The sequence below is a fragment of the Stegodyphus dumicola genome, chromosome X2 (genome assembly GCF_044657685.1).
Source record: "Stegodyphus dumicola isolate Sdum_Otavi_A_Nest chromosome X2, ASM4465768v1".
NCBI lineage: Eukaryota > Metazoa > Arthropoda > Arachnida > Araneae > Eresidae > Stegodyphus > Stegodyphus dumicola.
Genome location: NC_140781.1, coordinates 86,749,574 through 86,762,163, shown reverse-complemented (window position 1 = coordinate 86,762,163; position 12,590 = coordinate 86,749,574). Strand labels below are relative to the sequence as shown.

At 33.1% G+C, this 12,590-nt stretch overlaps 1 long non-coding RNA gene across 3 annotated transcripts in view; it reads left to right on the top strand.

Moving 5' to 3' along the window:
• LOC118187336 (uncharacterized) overlaps nucleotides 1–12,590 on the top strand; it is a 70,041-nt gene that overhangs the window by 21,426 nt on the left and 36,025 nt on the right. For 2 of the 3 annotated variants that reach the window (XR_004757926.2, XR_004757925.2), the window contains one exon: nucleotides 6,497–6,671. The exons of the other annotated variant lie outside the window; for it this stretch is intronic. This is a non-coding gene — a long non-coding RNA (uncharacterized LOC118187336). The remainder of the gene's footprint in view (nucleotides 1–6,496; nucleotides 6,672–12,590) is intronic. 3 annotated transcript variants of the gene reach the window in all.

Here is a 12,590-nt window from a genome sequence, read left to right as displayed (position 1 = left end):
CAAGAGTACGAAATCTATTGATACGAATTCATTAATAAAGCGGATTGCGCTCGACATAATGTAGGTTTAAGCATTTGTGAAGGGACAGAGCATAGTTAATATTTTCAAAGAGTATTAAAGCTAGACTATTATCATAAATATTCTCAAATACTGTTATACACACTTAAGCTGACATATAAGGCTTCAGTACACAAAGTGGCTGCAAACGAAGATGATTCAAGTTGAGTTCAAATAATATTGAGTTCAAAATTATAATTATACGAGCTCCCGAATAGAGTTTGTAGGCAACTTAATCAAATAAATAGTTTTTTCCGTAAAACGTTACTGTAAAAGCGTGACATAGTGGCTTTGCTCATTAATGTGCAAACATTTTGCATTTGCGAAATGTTTTACGAAAAACCCTTGCAAGAGTTACTGAGGGCTTTCCATCAGAGAGTAAATATCCAGATGTGCGATAACCATCCTTGTCTGGGCCACACCCGGGGCCGAGTGGTTAAGATTGCTGAACACTGGGAATTTGATCTCAGCTCGATCCCAGATGAATGGGCTGGCTGCATGGTTGGCTTTTTTCCATGTGTAACGTGCATACGAGACTGGATTGTTTAGAAAGTCCTCCACGAAGGCACCACTTTCCCTAGGCAGTTAGCCCATGCGTGCTTTGCTAAAACTAACAAACCTATTATTAACCATCCTTGGCTATTACATTGCTCAAGAAAATAACAAAAGAAAACCGATCATAACAATTAGCAGGGTTCAATAAAGGGCTTTAAAGGAGGGCAGTGCTTCCATTTATCTACTGTGGTAGTAAAAAGGATTGGATAGCAGCTAGATGTTTTTTAATGGTACTATTATTACAACTAGCATAAACCTGAAGAACACTATAACTCATTTAAACTCTACCCAAAAGGCAAAGAATTTTTGATTTCAGCCAAAATATTGTGTGGCATTCTCCAAAGGCATAAACTTTGAGAATAATTCAAATTTTTTATTAATGCCTACTTTCTAATTACTTCCCAATAATTCAGCCTTGTGATTAGTGGATGAAAGACCTTCTGTGGATAAAAACACTGCATTTCAATGACGAGAAATTTGTCGCAGACTCGATAAAAGGAATTAGGTAACAGAACAAGAAATCATGCTTATTCATTTGATTCATTCAGCAACGTATTCAGTATTTCAGTAACGATTGATGAAGATCGTTCATTCAATCTGCCAAAACCCTATCCAACGCAGAAAATCCACTTGCTTGCACATCCTTTGCCCTTGGTGTGAAGCTACTTGTGCCAACCATGGTTGGTCTATTGCAGCGATTCTCAACCGGTGGTAACCGTACCACTGGATCGTACGCAAGAGAAAAATAAGTGGTACGCAAAAGGAAACAAAGTACTTTTAACTATTAAATTTAAAAATTAAATACCCCAACATCCTGTTTAAGCGTTTTCTCTAACATTCTTAAATTTATGCGATTTGAGCTTTGTTCAAGGTCAATAGCCACTCATAGACTTAAGCAAAACATTTCGTTTTATTTTCAAAAATATTCTTTTAGCCACAGACATTGCAGAACATGTCATAAATGTTTTTAAAAGGAGTAATAGAAATGAATGTTATAGTTAATAGGAAATAAGTCCGTAAGATAATAGTATCCCATTAATTCTTTTAGAGTTGATCGATTTATTAGCATGTCTACAGTTTACGTGACGATCACTTCCAGTCCCATATTGCTCTATTTTCAATTAGAATAATTTTTTACGTTGATTTGCTGTCTCTAACAACAGGTATTTTGTCTTCTTGTTGCTTTGTATTCCTTACTTTTCTATGCGATTTGAGAATATCGTCGTCTGTTTTTGAAGAACTTGTAATATATTGTACATTTAAAAATATTTGTGAAAAAATAGCAAAACAAACCCAGATTTTCGAAACGGAAAAATTTCTAGGATTGACTAAGCGGAAAAAGTGATGATTCACAGGTGATGGATCCAAGACAATATACTAGCACTTATAATATTGAAAAGAAAAGGAAAATTGTTTATAGGAAATGTAATGAACGTTATTTATCATTTGGGTTTACTTGGAATGGAGATGAAAAAACTCTCAACTTCAATGTGTTGTTGCGGTGAACTATAATCCAGTCAAAGTATGAAACCTTCGTTTCTTAAAAGACATCTTAAATCTAAGCAATTTGAAAGCTAAATCTGAAGAATATTTTAAGAGGAAATTATCGGAATTCAAAATTAGTAAACAAGTAATGTAAGGTTTGTTACTTCAAGAGAAAAAGCTTTGGAAGATAGTTACCTAGTAAGCCTAAGAATTTACCAGCCTGGGCAGGCTCACACTATCCGGGAAAACCTTATATTACCAGCAGATAAAGATATTGTTTTAACATTATTCAACGAAAAAACGGCTAATGAATTTAATAATATTCCGTTATCAAATTGCACAATAAGTCAAGGAATTCATGAAATGGCAAATTCCATAGAAGAAACAGTTATTCAAAAAATAAAACACAGTTAGTTTTTCGAATTGCAATTAGATGAAATTACTAATGTAACGAACTTTGTTCAATTATTAGTTTACATACGTTTTGAAGAAGATGAACTAATTGCCAATGAATATTTATTTTGTGAATCTCTTCATGATACAGCAAATGAAATTTTCAAAGCAACTAACAGTGATATTACTTGGAGTAAGTGCATTGCCCTATGCAGTAACCGAACTCGGGTTTTAACAGGAAAAAACATTTCGGTGTTTTTTTCTCAAAAGACAGTCGTACCTGAAACTAAATTTAATCATCGCTCGATTCATCGTGAAGCTTTAGTAGCCAAAACAATCCCAGAAAGCCTGAAAATCGTTTTGAATCAAGTTGTGAAACGTCATTAATTTTATTAAAAGCCGAGCTTTAAATTCCAGAATATTTACAATTTTATGCCAAGAGATGAGCAGTGAATATGAAACGCTTTTGTTACATGCCGAAGTAAGGTGGTTATCCAGGAGCAACGTTTTAAATAGTCTTTTTGAACTTTGATCAAAAATTCAAATTTTCCTCTGTTATTCAAAATTTGAATTGCAAAAATGTTTATTCAGTGAATTATGGTTGGCGCGTTTAGCATATTTAGCTGATATTTTTGGAAAGTTAAATGAATTAAATTTAGGATTACAAGGACAAAGTGACTATTTGTTTACCATTAGACATAAAATAAATGCAATGATAAAAATCTCGAGTTAATTATCAAAGAATTAGCTGTAATATTTTAAGCTTTTTACCACTCTTAGAAAGTTTTCTAACTGAAACTAGCTTGAAACTAAAAAAAAATTAGCTTCTGACATTAAAAATCATTGTTTTTTTATTGATAAACTATTTTTAACATGTATTTTTCGGAGGGGGATGAAAAAGAAAATTGGATTAGAAATCCATTTTGTTCAAATGCACCTGAAATTTCATTTCGTGAAGAAAAATAACAAGAATTGATTAAAATTTCTGTGATCGAACTCTAAGTGAAGATTTCAAAAATAACACACTTGTTAACTTTTGGCTGAACCGAAAGAAGAATTTAAAGCATTTTAAATAAAGCTATTGAATTTTTATTGCCTTATTGCACAACCTATTTGTGTGACTGAGGGGTTTCTTCCGTGTTATATTTGAAAAATAAATTCAGAACAAAGTTAAAAGTGGATCCTAATTTACGGTTAAAACTAAGTAAAATAAGACCAGACGTAAAGAAACTGATCTCTCTTAAACAGGCCTAAATTTCACCCAAAATTTTAGAATTAAAATATTATGACTTAAATTTTGATAATTAAAATCGTAACCAATTTTTAATCTAATATTTTTTATGTGTACATATTTAATACAAATAGCCGATATGTTGTGCAAATGGCAAAATATATTTTTTCAATATTTCTATTGAAAAATAATCATTGTAATATGTAGTTGTGGTACTAAAGTTTGACACGTCCGATCTTAGATATTGGTATAGTTAGTAGGTAATCTGACGTATTGCTTACGGGAAGGCCCATACTGCAATATTATTTTAAAATTTAGGATTTATATTGTGGTACTACATGCACAGCAATAAACGCGAAATTGCATTCTTTATAATCATTAATTAACATATGTTATTCCTATTTTAAACTTTCTTTTAGCTTGATATCGCAACGATACTTATTGGGAATGAGCTGGCAAGCACTCTTCCCAAGTTAGTAGATACATTTGGAGATCGAGGCCCACCACCGGCCGAGCGGTAAAGTCGCTGTGGTAGTTCGGTAAGACGTTCGAATCCCGCGAACGGGCTGGCTGCATGGGCGTTTTCATGGTTTTTCCCCATGTGTAACGTATATACGAGCCAGATTCCTTTAGAAAGTACTCCACGAAAGCATCCCTCCCCTTAGGCAGATAGCTCTAGTGTGCTTTGCCATAATTAAATAAACCAAACCAAACCATTTGGAGATCCTTTAAAGGTTCGATTACCGTTTTCTGTGCTTCGATAATGGCCTAGACACAGAATAGCTAGATTAAAGCTGTATACTCTCTGCGTTTCGTAGAAAGAGAAATTTTGGGGCAAATGTTTTTAAATGAAATTATAAAAAAAAATTGTGGATTAAAAAAGGCTTCAGAATAAATATATCATAATATTCTTAAAATTCATGTCCATTCTGAGTTGTTAAACTTTGTAGCGAATTTGATTTTTTGATTTTTTGAAGTTTGATTTTTGACTGATATTAGCGTGTTCACAGAAGCGCGAAAACTTCTGAAAACTTCTGTTCAACAGAAGCGAGAAAACTGAAATTCTGAGTATGATTAAGCAATTAATTGTGCACCAGTAGATGAGCACAAGGACCAGTTTAAGACGTGTGTTGATGTCCGAGTCGAAAAATACGCTTTATTCAACCAATATTAAGTAATATATTATTAAAATTAATAACAGGAAAAATTTCAAAATGCTGATTTTACTCACTAATAGTTAGTGTTGTAAATAAATTTGTAACGAGAACAGAAGAGACTAAATGCAAGAAAGAACATAAGAAATATAAGAAATTCAGAATGCCATTTTGAACACTTTAAACCGTTACAAGAACATAAATAAATATATACACGTTAACAAAAACGTTACACTATCAGCACTTATGAAAAGTAGCAGATTTATCAAAATCAGTTTTCACATGTTCTCTTTCAGAAATTTTTACGTGTACACTGCGTCTGTGCGCTGTGTATCTGTATAATTCACAATATCAAAAGGAAGCAGAAAAATACTAGCATAGTAGGAAGTCCACAGTAAATAATATAATTTGTTATCTTACAACCACAGTAAATAGTATAATTTGTTGATCTTACAACAGTGGATATCACTGGTGTACACCAAGCCTGTCGAATTCGCTGCTTGTGAGCCGCATACGTCCCTTGAATAATTTTTCTGTGGTCCAAGAATATAATAAAAAGTATGCAATTATATTATATTAATAAAAATTGGAACTTCATCCAGTATCATGGGTCCGCTAATCTCGGGTACTAAAAAGGACGGTTGAGTCGGTCGCTTTAAAAAAATATTCTCTCAACCGGTGTCAAGAAAGTACCAGGTCATTTACAGATGAAATTAATAGAAATTCAGTGCAACTCAACTCTAAATCAAATATTCAGTAAAGTGGGTAATCGCGAATTCTTCAAATATTTGCTTGCGTGATTCCCAGAAATTCGCAAATTTCATTGTACATTATTTCTATGTTCGGTAGTACGTATCAGTGTGAAAAAAGCGTTTCGCATTTATGAAAACGAACAAACTCCCAGCAAGGTGAAGGTTAACAGGTATTAATCTTGTTTCAGATGTGACATCGTTAGTCCAAGCATGTCTCCAAAAGCTGGTTCTAGGTTTGTTTGGCTTGGTATATTTGATTATGGCAAAGCATTTGAGACTATCTGTCTAAGGAGGGATGCCTTCGCGGAAGACTTTCTAAGGGAAGTTGGCTCGTATCCACTGTACACATTGGAGAAAAACACGGAAAAGCCCATTTAGCCAGTCCATTTGCCTGAAATCGAACCCAGGTATAACCATCAGTGTTCAGCGATTTTACCGCTCTGCCGCTGATTGTACGCCTGGTGCCGGGAGAGAAACAATAGGTATCCATATACTATAAAGTTTTCTTTATGTTCTTTCTCTCTATATATTTTTTTAAAGAAATAAAGTATTAGAGGAGATTTTATGTGGTAATTACTTTTTCAATGCACCATTGACTAAGAAAATAGCATTTTTCCTTTGCGCCCCGTCCTATTTTATGCTGATGACTATTTGGTTCATTTGAGGTGCAGAGTTTGACATGTGTAAACGATCATACTCTTTATATGAAACAAAAATGCGAAAAGTTTAAATATTTTTTTAATTGTTTTCATTTTTCTTAAAATAATTTTCTGTCGTTCTTTTTGAATTTCATTTATGTGAACTTCATAAAAAATTCATATATTTAATAGCATGAGATTTTTTGATGCTTAGACATTTATTTCTTTCAGTTATCAGCTTTGTGATCACATATATGCCACGGAGAGAGCGTTTAGATGCTTTAAGAAGGTCCAGAGATGCCCATCACTTGCCTTTAGCAATAAGCAAGCCAAAAAAAGAGGGAACAATTTTTCTCATGAAATTAAACAACTTGATTAAAAAGAAGGACAACGTCCGTTAATTATGGTAATTTTTTCAAGAAATAAATTCAAAATGCGGCTAAATTATTTTTAAAAAATATGATGTGGGCATCACATGACTTCTTTGTACGGCGTATTAAATTACACCCATTTTAGCTCTACTTCATTTAAATTTATTTTCTCAGATTATTATGACTTAACCTAATCCTGAAGACAAGTTGAAAATGAAATCACAAACTGCAAATTTTGAAATTAAATATCCCGGTTAATTTTTGTGGTACGGGAGTCAAGCTTCTTATAATTTTATTGCTTCGTAACCAGTACAATGCTTTCCCAAATATGTTAGATTTGTCCAAAATTAATTTTATTTTTAAATTTGACATGAGTAAAAGCTTAAATCAATGTCTTTTCAGACCTTAGTAGTGTGACAAGCGAGTTATCACTCCAGCCTAAACTAAGATGACAAATTCCTACGAAGATTAAAATAACATTTTAATTAATTCTTTAAATTTAACAAGAGACACCACTTGTACTCATAAAACAAAATTTCGTCACTTGCGCGTACTTAAAGAAACAGATGCTGAAGTTTAAAATGTAAGTATCATAGTCTGAAACTACATAAGCTGGCTCAAATACTTAACGAAGCACTTTTAATGTTGTCCAGAAAAAAGGCAAAACCTGGAATAAACTCTGGCATAGCTGGCGAGGAAGTAAACTAGACGCTAGGTTGCCGAAAATTCTGGCTCTAAGATGTTCAAATCCTCGGTTTAAATATTCACGTAGCCAATTTGCATTTTCGTGATGACTATGGAAAGATGATGTTTCAAATAATAATAATTGGTTAATGAACATAAAATGCTTGCAGCATCCTCTGTTGTGTTTCCCATCTAGTAATTAACAAAGAACCATGAACGTATTGCGAACTAATTTAATGAAACGCAGTCAAGGCCAAAATAACAAATGTATCATTAATTTGTTTCTGTCTAATCATAAATAACAAGAGAAAGGCTCCTGAAATGAAATTCTAGTATTTGCTGAAAGAAGATTTATAATTGCTGGTCGTTAGCAGAAGTTTAAACTAAACATTAAAACAAATGTAAAAAAAATAGTATGAAAAGCATTCCAAATATTTGTTTACCTTAGTTACATCGTTGTTACAGTCCCGTCGACACGTAGATCTTTCGGCACATACGTGTGGAATCTGATGATAGCCAAAAAAAGTGCCGAAAGATCTAACTGAAGTAAACAAATTTCTGACCGAAGCAATTTTTTTTAGTTTAATAGTTAGCTGTTGTTTAGTTTCATTTATCTGAGGAAGATAAATGGATTGGATTGGACTGGATTATTTAATTATGGCAAAGCAAACGAGGGCTATCTGCCCAAAAGGAAGCGATGCCTTCGTAGAGGACTTTCTAAGGGAAACTGCCTCGTATACACGTTACTGAGGAAAACCACGAAAACGCCCATGCAGCCAGCCCGTTCGCGGGATTCGAACCTCGGACCGAACTACCAGTGTTCAGCGTCTTTACCGCTGGTGGGCCAGGAAGATAAACGTCAAGGTGAAAATTATGGTAGCGGTAAAGATGACAGACGATGATGATGACGATCTTTTCCAAATTATTTCCCTTTTGTGCCCTTTTGCGTGTTCGTATGAAATTTAACATATACGAATCAAACGTTTGAAAATTCTTTTAATGCAAATTTAAGTAAGTTAAGTTAATGTTTAAGGCATTGGAGCTTAGTGCCAGATTTTTCTCTATTTTTTGCTTTATAATCCGCTTAATTACATGATTTTATTTACTGATCTTACAGCATGAATCTAAAGATGTAAAACAACCGATAATTGATTAGCGCAAAATTTTTATTCAATGAAGATTGGTTTACTTGATTATGATAAAGCACTCGAGGGCTATCTGCCTAAAGGAAGGCCTGTGAGGAAGATTTTCTAAGAGAAAAAGGCTTATATACACGTTACACATGGAGAAAACTTCGAAAACGCCAATGCAGCTAGCCTGTTCGAGGGATTCGAACCTTGGACCGAATTACATCTGTTTAACAACTTTACCAATCAGCCTCTGGTGGGCTCATTAGTGAAGAATGAAACTAGGAAATCTTAATGATTGTAGGGTTAGAGCGTAATTCGTAAAGCTAATTTGGTTACTCTATGTACCTTTAAATAGGAGAACTAATTCTCAGATTCGAATTGTTAATGATTTCTTGAATAAGCTAATTTTAATAAAAATGACGGTATTGCCTCAAAGTTTTACCTGTTCTGTCTTATATACTTATTTATAGAATTTATCTCATATAAAAATATAGATTTAGATTTACAAAATATGATTACTTTAGAATAATTGTGTCTTTTTATAAATAAAATATTTAGGGTTTTGGTTTGGTTTTATTAGATTACGGCAAAGCACTCGAGGACTATCTGCCTTAAGGGAGGGATGCCTTGGTGGAGGACTTTCTAAGGGAAACTGGCTCGTATACACGTTACACATGGTAAAAACCACGAAAACGCCCATGCAGACAGTACGTTCGCGGGATTCGAACCTCAGTGTTCAGCGACGTTACCACTCGGCCGCTGGTGGGCTAAAATATTTATGCATATATATATATATGATAGTATTATATTTATGGTATGCATAGTATGTAGTATAGTATGTATTTTATGGTAGTAATTATCTACTTCTCTCCTTTTATTTTCATAAAAGTAAAATTAAGTAAAGTTAAGCCCAAGTAAAATGAAGTTTCTTTATAATTTCTTTGAGATTTCAATTTTTTCATCAGTTTAAATAACGTACAAAAATTATCTAATTAGCATGTTTATTGTGATACGTATTTTTTTTTAAAGCTGTTAAATTAACTTCGAATGATGTGTACGACATGTTGCCCGGCCGACATTGTTTAGCAAACATATTAACATATAATAACTATGGGTAAAACGACTGCGTCTTTTAAGTAATTTTTTCTGTTTAATTATAGCCTTCTTGGAGAGATGATAGATTAATAACTGAGTTTTAACTCCACTCTTGCTGGACTGTAATTACTTTAATAATACGTATTATATTGTTGATTTGTTTTCTTAATTAGTTTGTATCACTAAAATATATTAGTTTAATAAAAACAGGTTAGGCTTTATGTTTTTACTCAAATATAAATAATTCCTTCTGCAGGTGTAGGCTTCTAGTCAGTAGAATATTTTGACGTGCGAAGATATGTTAACATCAGAAATTCAGTTGATGAAATAAACACATATATTTTGCTAATAAAATATTCTAATATGTTATGAACGTAACAGCTTAGAGCTGCATTTGCATATAATAAATGTGAATAGTATAAGGATATTTGCGATCTGACATGAAGACAAACATTTAATGTTGATTATTGCTAAGGTAGAGAAATGAAAAGTATGAATTACTAACGCCCTCTAACAGAGAAAATAAATACCATTTTAAAAGAATTTTTATACAGTTCAAGTAAAACAAGATCGTTCGTTTCGTTTTACGGATTAGGAAATTAAAAATTAATTCTAGTATTTTGTAGGGTATTTTTTTCCTGCTTCGTGAGAAAGCGCGCCAGGTGACAAGCCCCAGGAACGGATTTCGAATGCCGGAGAGAAAACTGCTGATTTTTCATGTTTCCTGCCCCGAAATAAACATTATGTCTCTACAGTGGCGCCCGAACTAAAATATGGTGAAGATTATTCGTCACCACAAGGATTTGGCGAGTGGGTTCCTGCCCTCGCGACGTGCATTTTAAGTGGGGGAGAATGCGAGGTATTTTCTTCCTTCTTACCGCATACTTTCATGGTGTAACTGGAAGCATGTCCGGCTAGCAATCAGGAGGCCCAGAGTTCGAGTCCCGGGGAAGGCATCGCACATTTTTCATATTTCTCCCACAAACCTAATGACTTTACTGTTTATCTTAGTTGAAATAGAAATTTAGTGTGTGTTTATGGAATTGATAAATGGTTCCATAGTTTTATTTTGTTCAAAAAAAGATGTTTTCACTTTCATTACAGTAAACACCCTATTTACAAATCGATTAACTCCATAAAACAAAAAGTGGAGAAATGCAATGAAATAATATATGTTGTTTTTTTAATTCCCTTTAAAATATTAATTCAAATAAATATTGTAAAGTGTACAAGTACAGATATAACTGTCATCTAACGCTATATAAAACTAATAAGAAAGAATAGCCAAAAAGTAATCATCAGTAATGTTACAGTTTTTATGTGACTGGGCAAGTTAATCGATTTGGTAAGTGAGAAAAGTAATAAAATTAAATTCAGTGTTCAAATTTTTTAGTTTCTTATTATATAAAAAGATAATTATTATATATTTTTGTTACATATTTTCGTAAAACTGAATATTATCCGATTTGTTATAACATATTTTTTGTGATTAACTCTTCAGCGATATAAATGATGTTTTCTTCCTCATCTATATGTGAAAATTCATCATTTCGATTTGTTCTCAAGTTTTTATACTAATCATATTTAACAGCAGGAACGAATTTCAGCAGTTCCACCATGCCTGTTATGTTACGTAAGGCGTTACGTTCGAACAATGGCTAGCTCAGAAGGGATTCGTAAGTCATCTACCCGATGAATTAACAGCTATCTTGTCATAAATGGAGTACTTCATTGAAACTTAAGCAAAAAGATTTATTTACACATAAAGACAAGTTAAAAGAATATGAAATATTTATCTAGCTACAATATCTATCTAGCCACATCATGCAAACATCGTTCTTAGCTAACTAAACCGGAACTGTTCGTTTTCCTCTGGCGTCCCATGACGTCAGTCTCTATCTGGCTTTTGATTCGTTGGCTTAGTGATGCCATTCCCAACAATGCCTTTTCTTTTTCCCCTTGTTACAGTTCTACCTTTAGAATATCATAAAGGCTGATCTACTTTTTTAAAACTTTGCTGTCTACCTGTTGCAGATTTACTTAAATGACATTAAATTCTACTTTATGACATTAAATTCTACTTTATGACATTAAATTCTGAATCTTCATTATATTCACATTTGAATTGTACGAGTTGGGGTTTGGACCTTTCTAACTTTATCAAGAGCATTTTAAGCCAATTTACTGGAAATCTTCTAACGGTTACTTTTGAATGAATGAATTTTTCAAAGGTTTTGTTGAGAAAGAAGTCTTGATGAGTCATTTGGATTACATTAAATGGCGCTTTGTTTTTACTTGTTTAGATTACATCATGTCAACCATCTAGTGAAAAAATATTTTGAACTTTTTCGTATGTGACTTAAAATGGCAAAATTCGAATCATAAGGCAAATAGCTATGTCCACTTACCAAACATTTCAATTCAATTGACTCAGCTCTTATTTCCATACTCTGAACAAGTTTCAATAAACTTAAGATAGAATAGAAGAGAAACACGCCAGTGTGACAATCAAAATCGCAATAACAACCTTGTATTTAGCGTACATATATTAAAACACTCAATCGGTTTCGAAGGCAGCTAAAGGTCCCTCCTCATCAGCAGAACGAAATTACTAGAAAGGGGAAAAAGAAGAAAAATAAAGCATTGGCAAAGGAATCTCAGAAACACGTGATCGTTATCAGCAATGCAGGTGGTCGTAATCGAATTTTGAATCAGAATTACACTGGCCGCCTAGTTTTACTGAGCCAGGCTATCTGAAACTTAAGATAGTTTAATATCTCTATTTCGTCCGGTACATAAATCTGAATATGGTACTATTTTTTATCAAAATTTTTAGCATAAATTTTTATGAACTTTATTAGGCATGACGAAATTTCTTGACACCTATGAGATCCTTCACTTTCTGGCCAAACAAACATGTGGTTTATATTTTTATCGAAATCATGGCAATTGAAATTATAAACATATAAATTTCGCTCATAATAAGCTACGGATGCGTTCAATTTAGTTGCGACTAAATTGAAGCTTTTTCTAAGTAAAAAGAAA